Below are 13,974 nucleotides of genomic sequence, written 5' to 3' on the forward strand. Positions count from 1 at the left end.
AATATTTTAAAATCTCGGCCATCCTAAGTTTTAAAAACATTTTAACAATAGGTCTTGACCGAAATCTTGATTCGTATATTTTCCAAAACTACATTTTTATCACAACTTTTGCCAAAATCCGAAGTTCCAAAGTAACAAGTTGCTAAAAAGGTACTAAACTAAATTAGTCTAACAACAATTCATCCAAAAATTTCACCAAAATCCATCAAATACTTGAGTCAAACTCTGTCAACAATTTCTTATGCTACTAACTAACCTATAGCCTCAATTGTACCAAAAAAACTAACAATTATTAACCACATTGCCTAACTAACCGCATATACAAGCATAAAGCATCAATTTTAAGAAAAGTGAACATTAGAAACCTAAGCATAAAATCGAATTTAAAGCAACAATTAATACCTTGTAAGCAAAATTGGACACGGGAAAGAGTTTAGACGGGGCGAGAGGATAGGTTTTGGCCTTCGAATCGCTTGATTTGGTCAAGATTTAATGGTGGTGGTGCTTGGTATGGGTCGTCCGAATGGAGGGAGTACATGTATTATATTATTATTATTATTATTATTATTATTATTATTATTATTATTATTATTATTATTATTATTATTATTATTTTGAATTTTGAGGAAGAAGAAAGAAAGAAAAAAGGTAAAACAAAAAAAAATGGTAGGCCCCAGCTGGAAGCTTGACCTGTCACGAGTGCCAGATTGATTGGCAAGCCGTGTGCACTGGTAGCCTTAATCATGGCAGCCCGTGTATACTGATCCGGGCCTGATACTGGGCCTCATCCAGTTTTAGTCTGGTTCCTTTTAAATAAACTCACATGGGCCGAATTTTGGACCTAACCAAAAATTATTATTATTATGACATATATAAATTAAACTAGTGAAGGGACCCGTGGTTTCACGGGATTGTATAGGAAAAATTGTTGAATGATATTTTATAGATGACAAATGTTATTTAACATAAACTTGGATGTTATATAATGAGAATGTAGATAACATATCATAATTGATCAAGTTGAAAGAAAAAAAAATACGAATATTTTAGCAAATAGTTATAACAACCAAATTAAAAAAGTACTATCTAAACTCATAGTCTCAAAATAAAAAACTTAACAAAGGAAAGAAAAAATATTTATATAATTAAGTTAAAAATATTTATATAATTATTAAACAAAAATTTATGTATAAGTATACATACAAATAAAGTTATAAAGTACAATTATATGTAAAAAGGATAAAATGAATAGATTCCATATATGCTAGAATGAAGAATTTACAAATAAATTGATTACATATAATTGAAAGCAATGTTGTAAAAGTCGGCCGACTTGGCCGACGCGTCGGCCGATGCGTCGTTTTTTTAGGTTCTCCGTCCCGTTTTTTCTGAAAACGACTCAAAAGACGATCAAAGCTAAAAGTTCGGTCAAAGTCTGTTAAAGACGGTCAAAGTTGGTCAAAAACAGTCAAAATCAGTCAAATTTTTGTTAAGATGTGATATGTTTTAAAATTAGAGTTTGTTTTCATTTTTTGGGCCGCTCTTTTCTTCGTCTCCTTACTAATTATGTATTCGGTAACATTAATTGAGTTCGAAGTTTGATTGTATTTAAATTCAAGTTCTTATTTAAGAAATTTATGGTACAGAATCAACAATATTATACATATATAAATATATATTTAAGAAATTATTAATAAAGTCAACGTTGGTCAACGACCGATGCGTCCCCGATGCGTCCCCGACTCGGCCGACGCGTCCTTTTTAGGTCTATACCGATGCGTCCCCGACTCGCGACTTTTACAACCCTGATTGAAAGCAGAGTTCCAAATACACTCACTCCAAAATTTAAATATGCTTCTCCTTTCTTTGACTATATAAAGTCAATGTTCACCAAATTTTGTTGAAATCATATCTTCATACTCATTATACACCAAGTATATATCAAAACAAAATATGTATACTAAACTCAAGTTATCAATGGGTATAAATTGCCCATACAATAATTCAAAATGGGTCAAAATTCAACTTATGTGCACAAACTAAATATGTATCTCCAATCTAAGTTTTGAACATACACTAAATATGTGCACATAAAATGAATCCAACTAATTAATGCTAACTACTAAGAACAAAAATTCATGAACATAAATATAGAACTAATACATCAGCTACACATGAACTTATAAATGGGTCTATTTGGGGTACATTTTACCTCTAGTTAGTCAAACTTTAGGTACAAAAGCCATTCCAAGTGTACTTTAGTGCATAAAAAATGCATTATTTTAAAATAGATTACTGAAACTATATCCATAATAATTCCATGCAAATTGAGCATATCCTATGCTTTCAAGACAACTTAATTTTCTATACTGCAACCTCTTTAAACACCAACACTAATTTTCTTCTATATGTTCTTCTATATCTTTAAGCACAATATGCATCTGTAAATCAAGCAGAACCTTTCAGATAGATCATAGGAACCCCAAAGTACTTTAATTAACGTTCCACAAGATGAAAATAATCGATTATAAGTCACCATTAAATGCACTTTTACTAACATATAAATCAACAAATTTCAAAGTCATAAATGATTTTTTTAATTTAGCAAACGTACCTTTCTACATCAACGGGACATTGGTCTTCTGCTGCCGCTTAGGTAGATCTTTTCATAGGCACAACCTGAAAATCAAAGACATACTACACAAAATGAGCATCGATTAATTATAACATTTGTATCACATAAGGGTTGACACATACAAATTTAATACACTTTATATTCACCATTAGCACCAAAATTCATGGCATCTTTATCAATTAGATGAATCTGTAACAATAGTTTTTTTAATCACCATTAGTATATGATATATGATATAAATAAAAAAATCAAAAACGATTACAACCTTGGGAACAAAATATTATTCCATGTGAGACTTACCAAAATCACCAGAATCATCTGTGGAAGCAAAACAAAAGCAAAGTCAGTGAACAACAAACCAATTCATAAATATTGTGTAACTAATACGTCATATAGAATTATTCAATTAATACACCCACATGATTATAACGGCCAACAACACAGGTCCATGAGGACATGTAAAAACAATTTAAGCAGAACATGTTTCTATCTATCAACCTACTTGCCCGACCCGAATCTTTTTACTACGCGTAATGTCACAATTTTAAAGCAAATATTGATTGTATTACTATATATGAATATATGTATAGCATTCGCAGTACAGTTTATATGCATGGTTTTTTATGCCCCTGTATTACTCGAAAACATTATAACCCAAATAGCCACCTAAAAAAATTACATGTGTATGGAAAACTGTAGTATTAAATAACTTTTAACCAATTGCAACTCTGCTGTTCAAAGATATGACTATATAAAGATATAGCAGACTATGGTTTATGGCATAAATATATATTAGGCAGCACAAATTACTTGGATCAAAACATTCTGGGCAATATTTGGCCTCATCAACCCATTTTGCTTCCTTGGAAGTTAATTCTTTAATCCATTTGAAATATTAATGATAAAGTATAATCTGCATCGATCTATTCATAAGTATTGGCTGGAAAAAAAAACCTACAGCGACATAAACAATCAAGAACAATACCAACCTCTTGTAGAATCTATGAAGAGCATCTTGCTACATCACATGATGCTTGCGGTGTATAAGAAAAAAAAAAGCATATCTACCTGAACCAAGAAGCAATATATACAATATATTATATGTATAATCAAATCGATTTAACAATATCATTCACATTTCAACATTATACACTAATAATAAAATTTTACTCATCTGTCTCAAAATCAATTCAACATTTGAACTGGTCTAGATTTATATTAGAGTTTAAAGCAAGTAAAATTAAATCGAATCTTATCTATTGCTATTTTTATAAATCAAATCTTATTTGTTGCTATTTATTATCAAGACTGGCAGACATATTAATTGAAGAAAAAATAGACATTTTTTCAAATACCCGGTGAGCAGAAACGTGGGTGACTGAAGATCAACATATGAACCAGCTTCAACTCCATCCATGAATTATTGCTGCCATTTTCAACAAAATATCTACTCCAACAAATTATTGAAATCAAGAAAAAGAACAATATGCAGATTCGAGGTCATGAACACCATGAAGATTAAAAAACACAAAGAAATATAAATAAACCATTAACTTACGATATCATATTTGAAATGCACAATCTTCAAATTCGTATGGACTGATTCATTAAAAACTTGAATTGAAAGAATAATCATAAAAAATGGATCATAATACTCACAAAGGCGAGTGAATTGATTTATATGACTGAAAGAAAATAAGTTTGTAGAGATGATTTAAGATGAAGAATGAGGGCAAAGATTTAAATTCAAACTTTAAATTGAGAAATTCAATGCTTATAACCGGTGTCAGTTGTTATACACCCAAAATCACTCAATATCAAAATCTTACTAACAAAAGTCAAGATTAGGGTTCTTACCAAATCTTTGAGGGATGAAGATGGTGATGAAATGCAGAAAATTCACCTCCATGGCGTTAGGTTAAGCCCCAATTGCGATTTCTCAAAACCCTAGCTTCCAAATAAAAAGAATACAGAGTGTGAAATTTCATCTGCTTTTGGTCGCCATTCTTTTAGAGGAAGATTCAAATTTTGAATGGAAGGGAACAGGAGAAACCTAGAATGCTTGTGATTTTGCAAATCTCAAAAATTGTCTGTGTCACTTTTCACGCGTGCAAAGTATTTTCTTTTTTTTTTTAAGATTTTCTTTTACTGAAAAGTTTTTTTTTTTTTTTTTTTTTGCGTGCAGTTTTTTTCTTTTAATAAATTTTTAAGTTATTTTTTAATAGAACACATTAATTAATTAAATTTAATTCTAAAACAAATTTTTTTATGACATCACTTAAAGGCTCTCTCCTTTTTTCTTTTTTTGTTTTGATTTATTTTAAAGAAGAGAAAATGCTATTTATTACATCATGCAAATAGCCGTTTATAAGATAGTAATAGAAGATAATATATTATTTTATTTTATATTTATATTATATTATTATAAAATAAAAATTATCATTTTATTATAACAATCCTAACGATTACACAGGGGTTCCGAGGATCCCACAACAAATTTCTAAAAATGACGAGGAAAGAAATAAGAATCTAAGGACTCTTTGACCATCCAGAGTAAGTCAGCGGATCGTAATGAGAATCTTTCGAATTCACTTAGCATTTATCGGTCACGCTTTTGCAAATCTCTGATGTCATCCAAGAGTTGAACTAGAGCTCTCCAAACCTTTTTGACGTTTGATATTCTGTCCCTTGGTCCTTCATCGCGATAATTAAGCTCAAATAGAAGTTTCGAAACTACTGTCTGAAATTCATAGTCTTCTTCAGCTTCAGGGTCTCCGATAGTATACCTCAGGGTTTCAGATATTTCTCGGATAATCTTTTTCTGAGGGGTAGTAAATGGAAATTTCGACGTAGTGAAGATTCTTACGAGATCGGAATAGATCTTCGTTCTTTTTTCAAAGAAATTTGCTTCTATTCCTTCCTCGATCAAATCAGGGAAGAAATCTATTAATTTGTAGATAAGGAATGACACAGGATCAAAGTAGAAGAAATCTTGATCTTGATATTTGGAAATGGGGTTAGGGTTTTCGTCTTATGTCCAGAATTCTAGTTCTAAAATCATGGCTGCAACGTATCGATTGATGCGAATTCGGGAGAATCTTTTATCGTCGATATGAGACAGTAGACCTATGAATGAGTCTAAATCAAATTTCATTTCGATTTCTTCATTTCGATACTTGAGAAAAATCTCTTCTCCACATTCTTTTGAAAGTTGGTGAAGAGTACGGAAACGATTACGCAGATCACGCATGAAATTCATGTGGAGCTTTGAAAATGGAAAATTTAAGGAATAGAGATGTCTGGCGAATGTGTGACAACCCGGAAATTTCCAACCAAATTTAAACTTTAATCTTTATATGTTTCCGACACAATAAGCAATATTTGTTAAGTTAAATTTCAAGAATTTTAAACTATGTTCATACATTCATTCAACTTCGACCAAGTTCCAACGATTCACGAACCATTAAACGAATATGATTATATATGTATATGTGTATATATATTATAACTTGAAACGTAAATGAAATATTATATTAAATACTTTATATGATTGTATCTGTTTCAAAATGTTTATCAATGGAATTAGAAGATAAGATCAACTGATTGAATTATCAGATATATTAAATTATGATTACAAGTCTCTGTTGAAAGGCCCACGTTGATTTGAGAAATCTTTCCATTTTAACAATATTCGGAAAATGGTAAAGTAATTTATAAATAAGAACAAATTGTCAATCATTGAGAACTAGACAAAGGATAGTGGAAGATTGAATCTCATAAAGACTCGATTGATCTATTTAGTTTCAAACGTACAAAAACGTTTTCAGTTTAAAAAGAACTTTATTATTAAAACGTATATAACTTTTATAAATATCTAGAACCACTTTTGACAACTCATTACTTAACTAGTATGATAAAGATAACGATATTTATATTTTATTTTATTAAATATATATAACGATTTAAATTAATATTATATATATTTATACGCGTATAATACGTACATAGTTTTATACTTTTACTATACTTAAACTTTACCTTTACTTTATTTTTACTTTACTTTAACTTTAATAATTCACTTTAATAATTCATACTTTAATAATTTATACTTTAATAATTCACTTTAATAATTCATACTTTAATAATTCACTTTAATAATTCATACTTTAATAATTCACTTTAATAATTCATACTTTAATAATTCATTTTAATAATTCAAAAATCTATTATAAATAGAATTCAATAGGTTTCATTATTTCATAGAAACTTGAAAATATTTTTCTCTAAACTCTCTCAATCGATTTACATATATATATTTACTCCGTATTATTTCAAGATATTATTAGTATACATAAAATATTACGACGGAGTGTTGTCTGAGTGATTTCGAAATTGTTTTTCGAGTAGGATAGGATTAAGGAAATTATGGGTTATAGCTATAGAGGTGATTGAGTATGGTTCATGGGTATGCTCGTGAGGTCAATATAGTGTTTATCATTTCCGTTGCGTCTACGTACCTTTCCTGCAATATTGAATCTCAATATTGATACGTGAGTACTCATAATTTAACTTTTACATACTAATAGTGTATCCTTGACTAGTGCTCGAGTATTTAGGATTATGCATGCTTGTACTTTTGATATTGCCCTTAGACAGGTTAGGTTGAATCTTGAATTAGTTACACTTGCGGTTGAGATAAGGTATAAGATATGCATGTCCTTGGAAAGCTAGCGAAAAATTAAGAACTTTTCCTTTAGATATCGAATGGTTTCGATGAACGGATTAGAAGTTATAATCAATTGAATTTTCGATATTTTTATTAAAAATGATTATTATTATCGTCGTTTTTATCGTCGTTCTAGTTTTATCTTATTATTATCATTATTATTATCTTTATCAATAAAAGGGATTTATCATTAAAAATTGTTTTCTTTATTACTATCGTTATTATCGTTAAAGTTATAATTAGTATTATTATTATTATTATCCCATTATCATTATCATTATTATTATTATTATTATTATTAGTATTATTATTATTATTATTATTATTATCATTATTAATATATATATATATATATATATATCATTATTTAAAAATGGTTATTGTTATTGTTATTATTATTATTACTATATTATCATTAAGATAATTATTAGTATTATCGTTAATAATATTATAGTAACTATCATTATTGATATTAGTGCAATTAAAACAAATAATTGTAACACCTAAATATTTTGATTACTATTATTATCATTATTATGAACACGATATAAAAGACGATTAAAAGCTGTTAAACGAAACGATTAGGAAATAATGAGTAAGAGTATCATGATGAAATTAAAATATTATAAGATATTAATTTAGATAAAATTATCGTTCTTATTATTTTTATCATTACTATTATTATTAAAAGTATCGTTAGTATTAAAACTATCATTTTAACAAAAATTATCATTTTAATAGAAATGTCATTGTTACTATAAAATATCATTATTATTATTATTTTAAATAGAATTATTATTTTAAAGATAATATTAAAAATTATCGTAAATATTAAAGTTATCATAATTAGAATTATCGTTTTATCATAATGTCATCTTAGTAATTATAAATATTGATATTTTTATAATAATAATTATTATTACAAAATAATACAACTTTTACTTACTATCATTATAGATATTATTTTATCAAATAAATATGTGATACAAACATATTTTACTACGTGTAATAACTTACTTTAATAATACCTATCATATTATCTTTATGATATTAAATGAACCCTATAAATTTTATTACTTAATATATATAAAAGTATATTTGATTATATAAATTTAATATAAAATTTTATTTATTAATAAATAAATTATATTATTTACTCTAATAAATCTTTTTAAAATATTTAAAAATATAAAACGACGATATTTAAACTATATATTAATCATGTATAGATTTTTAGAAATTATTCTGAGTCAAATTTACTTTTGTTGACTTTTGCATATTAGTCTCGAGCATTAGGATTGTGGTACACTATGACTTGACCTAATTTGTTAGACAAATATTGACCAACATATAAATATATATAATTAATTTAGGTTCGTGAATCCAAGGCCAACCTTGCACTTGTTCAATGACGTTATATGTATTTTTACTACGAAATACAGTATGGTGAGTTTCATTTGCCTTTTTACCTTTTATATTTTTGGGCTGGGAATACATGCGCAACTTTTATAAATGTTTTACGAAATAGACACAAGTACGTGAAACTACATTCTATGGTTGAATTATCGAAATCGAATATGCCCCTTTTTATTAAGTCTGGTAATCTAAGAATTAGGGAACAGACACCCTAATTGACGCGAATCCTAAAGATAGATCTATTGGGCCTAACAAACCCCATCCAAAGTACCGGATGCTTTAGTACTTCGAAATTTATATCATGTCCGAAGGAGGATCCCGGAATGATAGGGGATATTCTTATATGTATCTAGTTAATGTCGGTTACCAGGTGTTCACCATATGAATGATTATTTTTGTCTCTATGCATGGGACGTATATTTATGAGAACTGAAAATGAAATTCTTGTGGTCTATTAAAATGATGGAAATAAATGATTATGATAAACTAATGAACTCACCAACCTTTTGGTTGACACTTTAAAGCATGTTTATTCTCAGGTGTTAAAGAAATCTTCCGCTGTGCATTTGCTCATTTTAAAGATATTACTTGGAGTCTTTCATAGCATATTTTGAAGAACGTTGCATTCGAGTCATTGAGTTCATCAAAGATTATTATTAAATCAATTTATAGTTGGATAGTGGATATTATGAAATGGTATGCATGCCTGTCAATTTTCGATGTAAAGAAAGTTTGTCTTTTAAAAACGAATGCAATGTTTGTAAAATGTATCATATAGAGGTCAAATACCTCGCAATGTAATCAACTATTGTGAATCGTTTATAATGTATATGAACGGGTCCTTTCAGTTGGTATCAGAGCGGTGGTCTTAGCGAACCAGGTCTGCATTAGTGTGTCTAACTAATAAGTCGATAGGATGCATTAGTGAGTCTGGACTTCGACCGTATCTGCATGTCAAAAGTTTTGCTTATCATTTTGTGTCGAAAATTAACTACTTATCATCCTCAGAAAATTACCTGCTTATCATTTTTAGTCTAAGACACGTCTTGCTGTATTGATTGCATGAATAGTGTATAGACAAAAATTCATATCTTAGCATATCTGCTAAATCATATCTTATCGTATCTGTTACTTTAAACTTTGCCTGACATATCCCGCAAAGTCCTCCGTAATCTACGAAATCTTTTGATCTATATATATATATATATATATATATATATATATATATATATATATATATATATATATATATATATATATATATATATTCTATGTAATTAGAATACCATCCGTTAGCCAAAATCATTTCATATCGAAAAAAAAATCCTTTATCCAATCGTACGAAATGGAATTCGTCATCAGTTCAAGTCACTCAGATTCCGAAATGGAATCCCATTCAAGCTCCGAAAGTAGTGTGACCGGAATAGATCAACCAATCAGTCATCACCTATTCTGGATGAATTGGGGATGGGTTCGTAGCCTCCTCAATCATTGGAGACAAGAAGAAGGTGATCCCTTCCATCCACCACATTGCCCTCTTGATGAAGAACCTGAAGCACTTACCGGCGAACCTGTCCGAAACACCATTTTCTCGCTCATTTCCAGAGTATCTCGTCACGATTATATATTACATCAAATTTTAGATTTTATTTATCCGCTCGTCCGAACCGACAATCACCCCGGTGTAATAGAAGAAGTCAACGAGCTTCGCGCTCGGGTAGTGGCTTTGGAGAATATGGTGCAGAGATTACAAACACCAGCAGCAGCATCAGCAGCATAACCAGTACCACCATCATCAACACCAACAGTACCATTACCACCTCCAACCACAACCGCGTCGTAAACCTCAACTTCACAATCTGTCCCACGAGCATCAACGTCATACGCACCATAGATACCAAGGAGTACCAACAACAATAACTGACGAAGTATTAATTCATAACTTCATTGGAGAAACATTCCGCGGCGATTATGTAATCTCTAAAGTCTTAGAGATTATCTAATCTAGCCCTAACCATAAATCAGTTAAGCGAACCAAAATGATGGAAGGAAGAGTAGAAACCCTGACAAAAATGGTGTGTGATTAACAAGCTAAACTTGCTTTACCAACAACATCAATAGTACCATCAGTGTTACCAGCATCGTCAGTACAGTCAACATCCGAATCAACAACACCGATAACATCACAAACTCCGTCAGTTCAAGAATCACTGTGGACATCATTACGAATCAATAACGTTTATATTGTATCACCGAGTTATGAAGAATTAACTCATTTCCTCTGAAGAAATTATATGTATATATATATATATATATATATATATATATATATATATATATATATATATATATATATATATATATATATATATATATATATATATTGAAATAAATCTTTCAGTGCTAAGCTATTGTGTGTGAATCTTAACTACTCGGTTAATTCATATTACAAATATGCAATAATGTACGTCCTTCGGCCGCAACTTAACCAGCGTTAACTACAATCTCTGTCGCAATTCAACAAATTCCAATTCATAATAAATCAAGTATATATTTGATTTTACACTTTCATCATCAATGTACCCGAAACTTTTCAGATAACATCATTCGTACTTTGCGAAATTCACAAGAATTCCACGAACCGAACACCATACATCAACAAATAACGAAGTATTGATTCATAATTTTAATGTCATTAAAGAAATACTGCGTAAAAGTTATGTACTTTTTAAAGCCTTTAGGGATTATTCAATTCTAGTTTCAACCGTAAATTAAATGAGTTTAATTTAACATTAACTCATTAAATCTATGTTACATCTGAAGAAAATATACATATATATATTTTCATAAAGACTGTAATAAAATTCTTTTGTACAAAATATTAATTGTGAATTTTTTTTTTTAACGGGTAGGTAATACCCGAGAGATATATAAATTCACAATTAATATGTTACATTCTTCGAATCTGATTCAGCAAATCATCCATTATACTCCCTACTTTCACAACAATATACATTCTTTTATAGAAATCAAAACAACCATACTCATTCAAAATTTAATTACATATTCTGATTTTGAAATCTCAAAATTTAACTTGAGATATGACCAAAATCATCACTCTTAGATCCTTACATCTTTCACAAGCTATATTTTGACTTCAAAACTGTGTTAGAACATCAAATGTATGTTAACGATTACAATCTGTGTTCAAACCCTTCGAAAATTTCTGAAGACACTTCGAATGATGAGCAATCGAGATGATGATCCAACCACATGTTACCCACAGTTATGTACCCGAAAAACTCTTGAAACCAAAGTAAAAGTTTAAACAACGTATCCGCGTCAGATTCTTTGGCATTTATTAGCAAAAATAACTTTGCGACTCCTATTCAAAGTAGCCAGTTTTGTCACAACTCCAGCAAGTCAACTTCGAATTTTCAGTCAGACTAACCTTATTATAACCTTGAGATATACACCATCGTTACCAGGGAACCTTTTACATTCCACCATATTATTAGCAGATGTACCAACAACTTCATTACCCTTTGACTTTAGCCTCTCCAAAAAGTCATCATAATTATTCATTGAAACCCCATCATTTACTCATTCGCATCTTGTAATGAGAATTGCCATACGAATCATTGGGAATTAGCAATCAGTATTTTGAAATCTTGCAGTATGTCTGCGCCAATAGTTATATGTGTATATATAACGTCTATCTTCTGGACTTAATTTGAATGTGAAGTTTCTGAAAAACACTCCGAACTACGAATTGGTTCTCCGAAAATGGAAAAAATGCTGATGAAGCAGCAAAAACTATAAACAACTTTAAATGGTAAAAGCTGGATGATAATGATGAAGTGTGCTGGCAAAGCGCAGAAAAAGAGAAGTTTTGGAACTGGAAAACGGATTGAGCAAAGTAGGAAGGAGGCTGTGGACAAATTACAAAGACTGAACCTTGACTTTAAAGGATCCAAATGATTCAGTACCTGCTGAAGTCATTAACGAATACCTTGCTCCTGACTCTAAACCCCTGCGGACAATATTCTTCATCATCCTCTGATATTAGAAATTCTAAAATATCATCATATCTTTCATTATAAATATCCTCCATATTTCTGAAGATATTTTCTTAATTCTTCTTATTTGAAATCATTTACCTCTTCGCGCTATCTGTATTACATCATAAAAGAAACTATTTTAGTTTCTAAATTCTGAAAGATTCAAGTTTAAAATAGGAATATTTTGAAGTAGTGTTGAGAACTGAAGCATGAATTAGTATAATATAATGACACTTGATCAATGTGATTATATTACAGTAAGTCATGCTGAGTTTCTAAATGGAACGTGATGATTCACAGATCATAACATCATCATGTGCCATGTTATACGACTCTTGTATTCTATTTAACCTCTAAAATATCAAAAAAATATTTCTTGATGATTCGGCCTTTTCCAAGGTATTCTAGTAATTTGACAAGTCAAGATCGTGCCATCACAATTTCCTTCCTAGAACATTAACAATGTTCATTCCGAAATTCATATCTGTGAATTCTGGACCATTACAAGCGGTGCTTAATCGCAAGAAGAAGAAACGAAAGGACAAAACTCCGAAATAGAAATTGGGGTATAAATTGCAGCAAATAAAAGAGAGCATTAACTGTGAATGATAATGATTATAGAAGACAGAAGCAGAGACTTTGAAATATAAGGGAACATATAAAGCTCAACGACAAACCAGAAATTATAAACCATATATCGATGCATATAGCAATATAAAGACACGGGAGAACTAGAAACACTATAAACCCAAGAGTATAGTAGAAGTAAATAGATTCTTCCGGCGGTAGATGAAAAAGAAGAATGACCGATATGAAAGTTAGAAGTATATCGAGAATCAGAGCTGGATGGAGCATATTGATGAATACTTTAAAATATGAGTTGAGGGGGAAAGAATAGAAGGTGATGAAACATGACTAGGAACTTAGAAATCAACAGATTTAACTCACACAATGGCAGAATAAGTGAATCAAACCCTCTAGTGAATAGGTTAAGTTTTTTTTGATTAATTTAGTCAAACCACAACTAAATCAAGTGTGATTAGATCAACACCTAGAGCTATTATTCACCACATGGGTGATTTGGACTGAGAGAGAATCGGAGGAGCTCACTAGATCTGAGTGTGTGTAACAAATAA

General features: G+C 29.9%; 1 long non-coding RNA gene across 2 annotated transcripts; it reads right to left on the reverse strand.

The window, feature by feature from the left end:
* Positions 1 to 2,173: 2,173 nt before the first annotated feature.
* On the reverse strand, positions 2,174 to 4,656 carry LOC139874702 (uncharacterized). Of its 2 annotated transcripts, XR_011767892.1 has the most exons (6): positions 4,493 to 4,656; positions 3,991 to 4,082; positions 2,936 to 2,953; positions 2,758 to 2,824; positions 2,615 to 2,679; positions 2,174 to 2,441 (listed from the first exon to the last, which is right to left on the reverse strand). It is a non-coding gene; the product is annotated as an uncharacterized lncRNA (long non-coding RNA). The 2 variants fall into 2 exon arrangements; XR_011767891.1 differs by having other exon boundaries at positions 3,991 to 4,656.
* Between the last annotated feature and the right edge of the window lie 9,318 nt (positions 4,657 to 13,974).

The sequence above is a fragment of the Rutidosis leptorrhynchoides genome, chromosome 1 (assembly GCF_046630445.1).
Source record: "Rutidosis leptorrhynchoides isolate AG116_Rl617_1_P2 chromosome 1, CSIRO_AGI_Rlap_v1, whole genome shotgun sequence".
Taxonomy (NCBI): domain Eukaryota; kingdom Viridiplantae; phylum Streptophyta; class Magnoliopsida; order Asterales; family Asteraceae; genus Rutidosis; species Rutidosis leptorrhynchoides.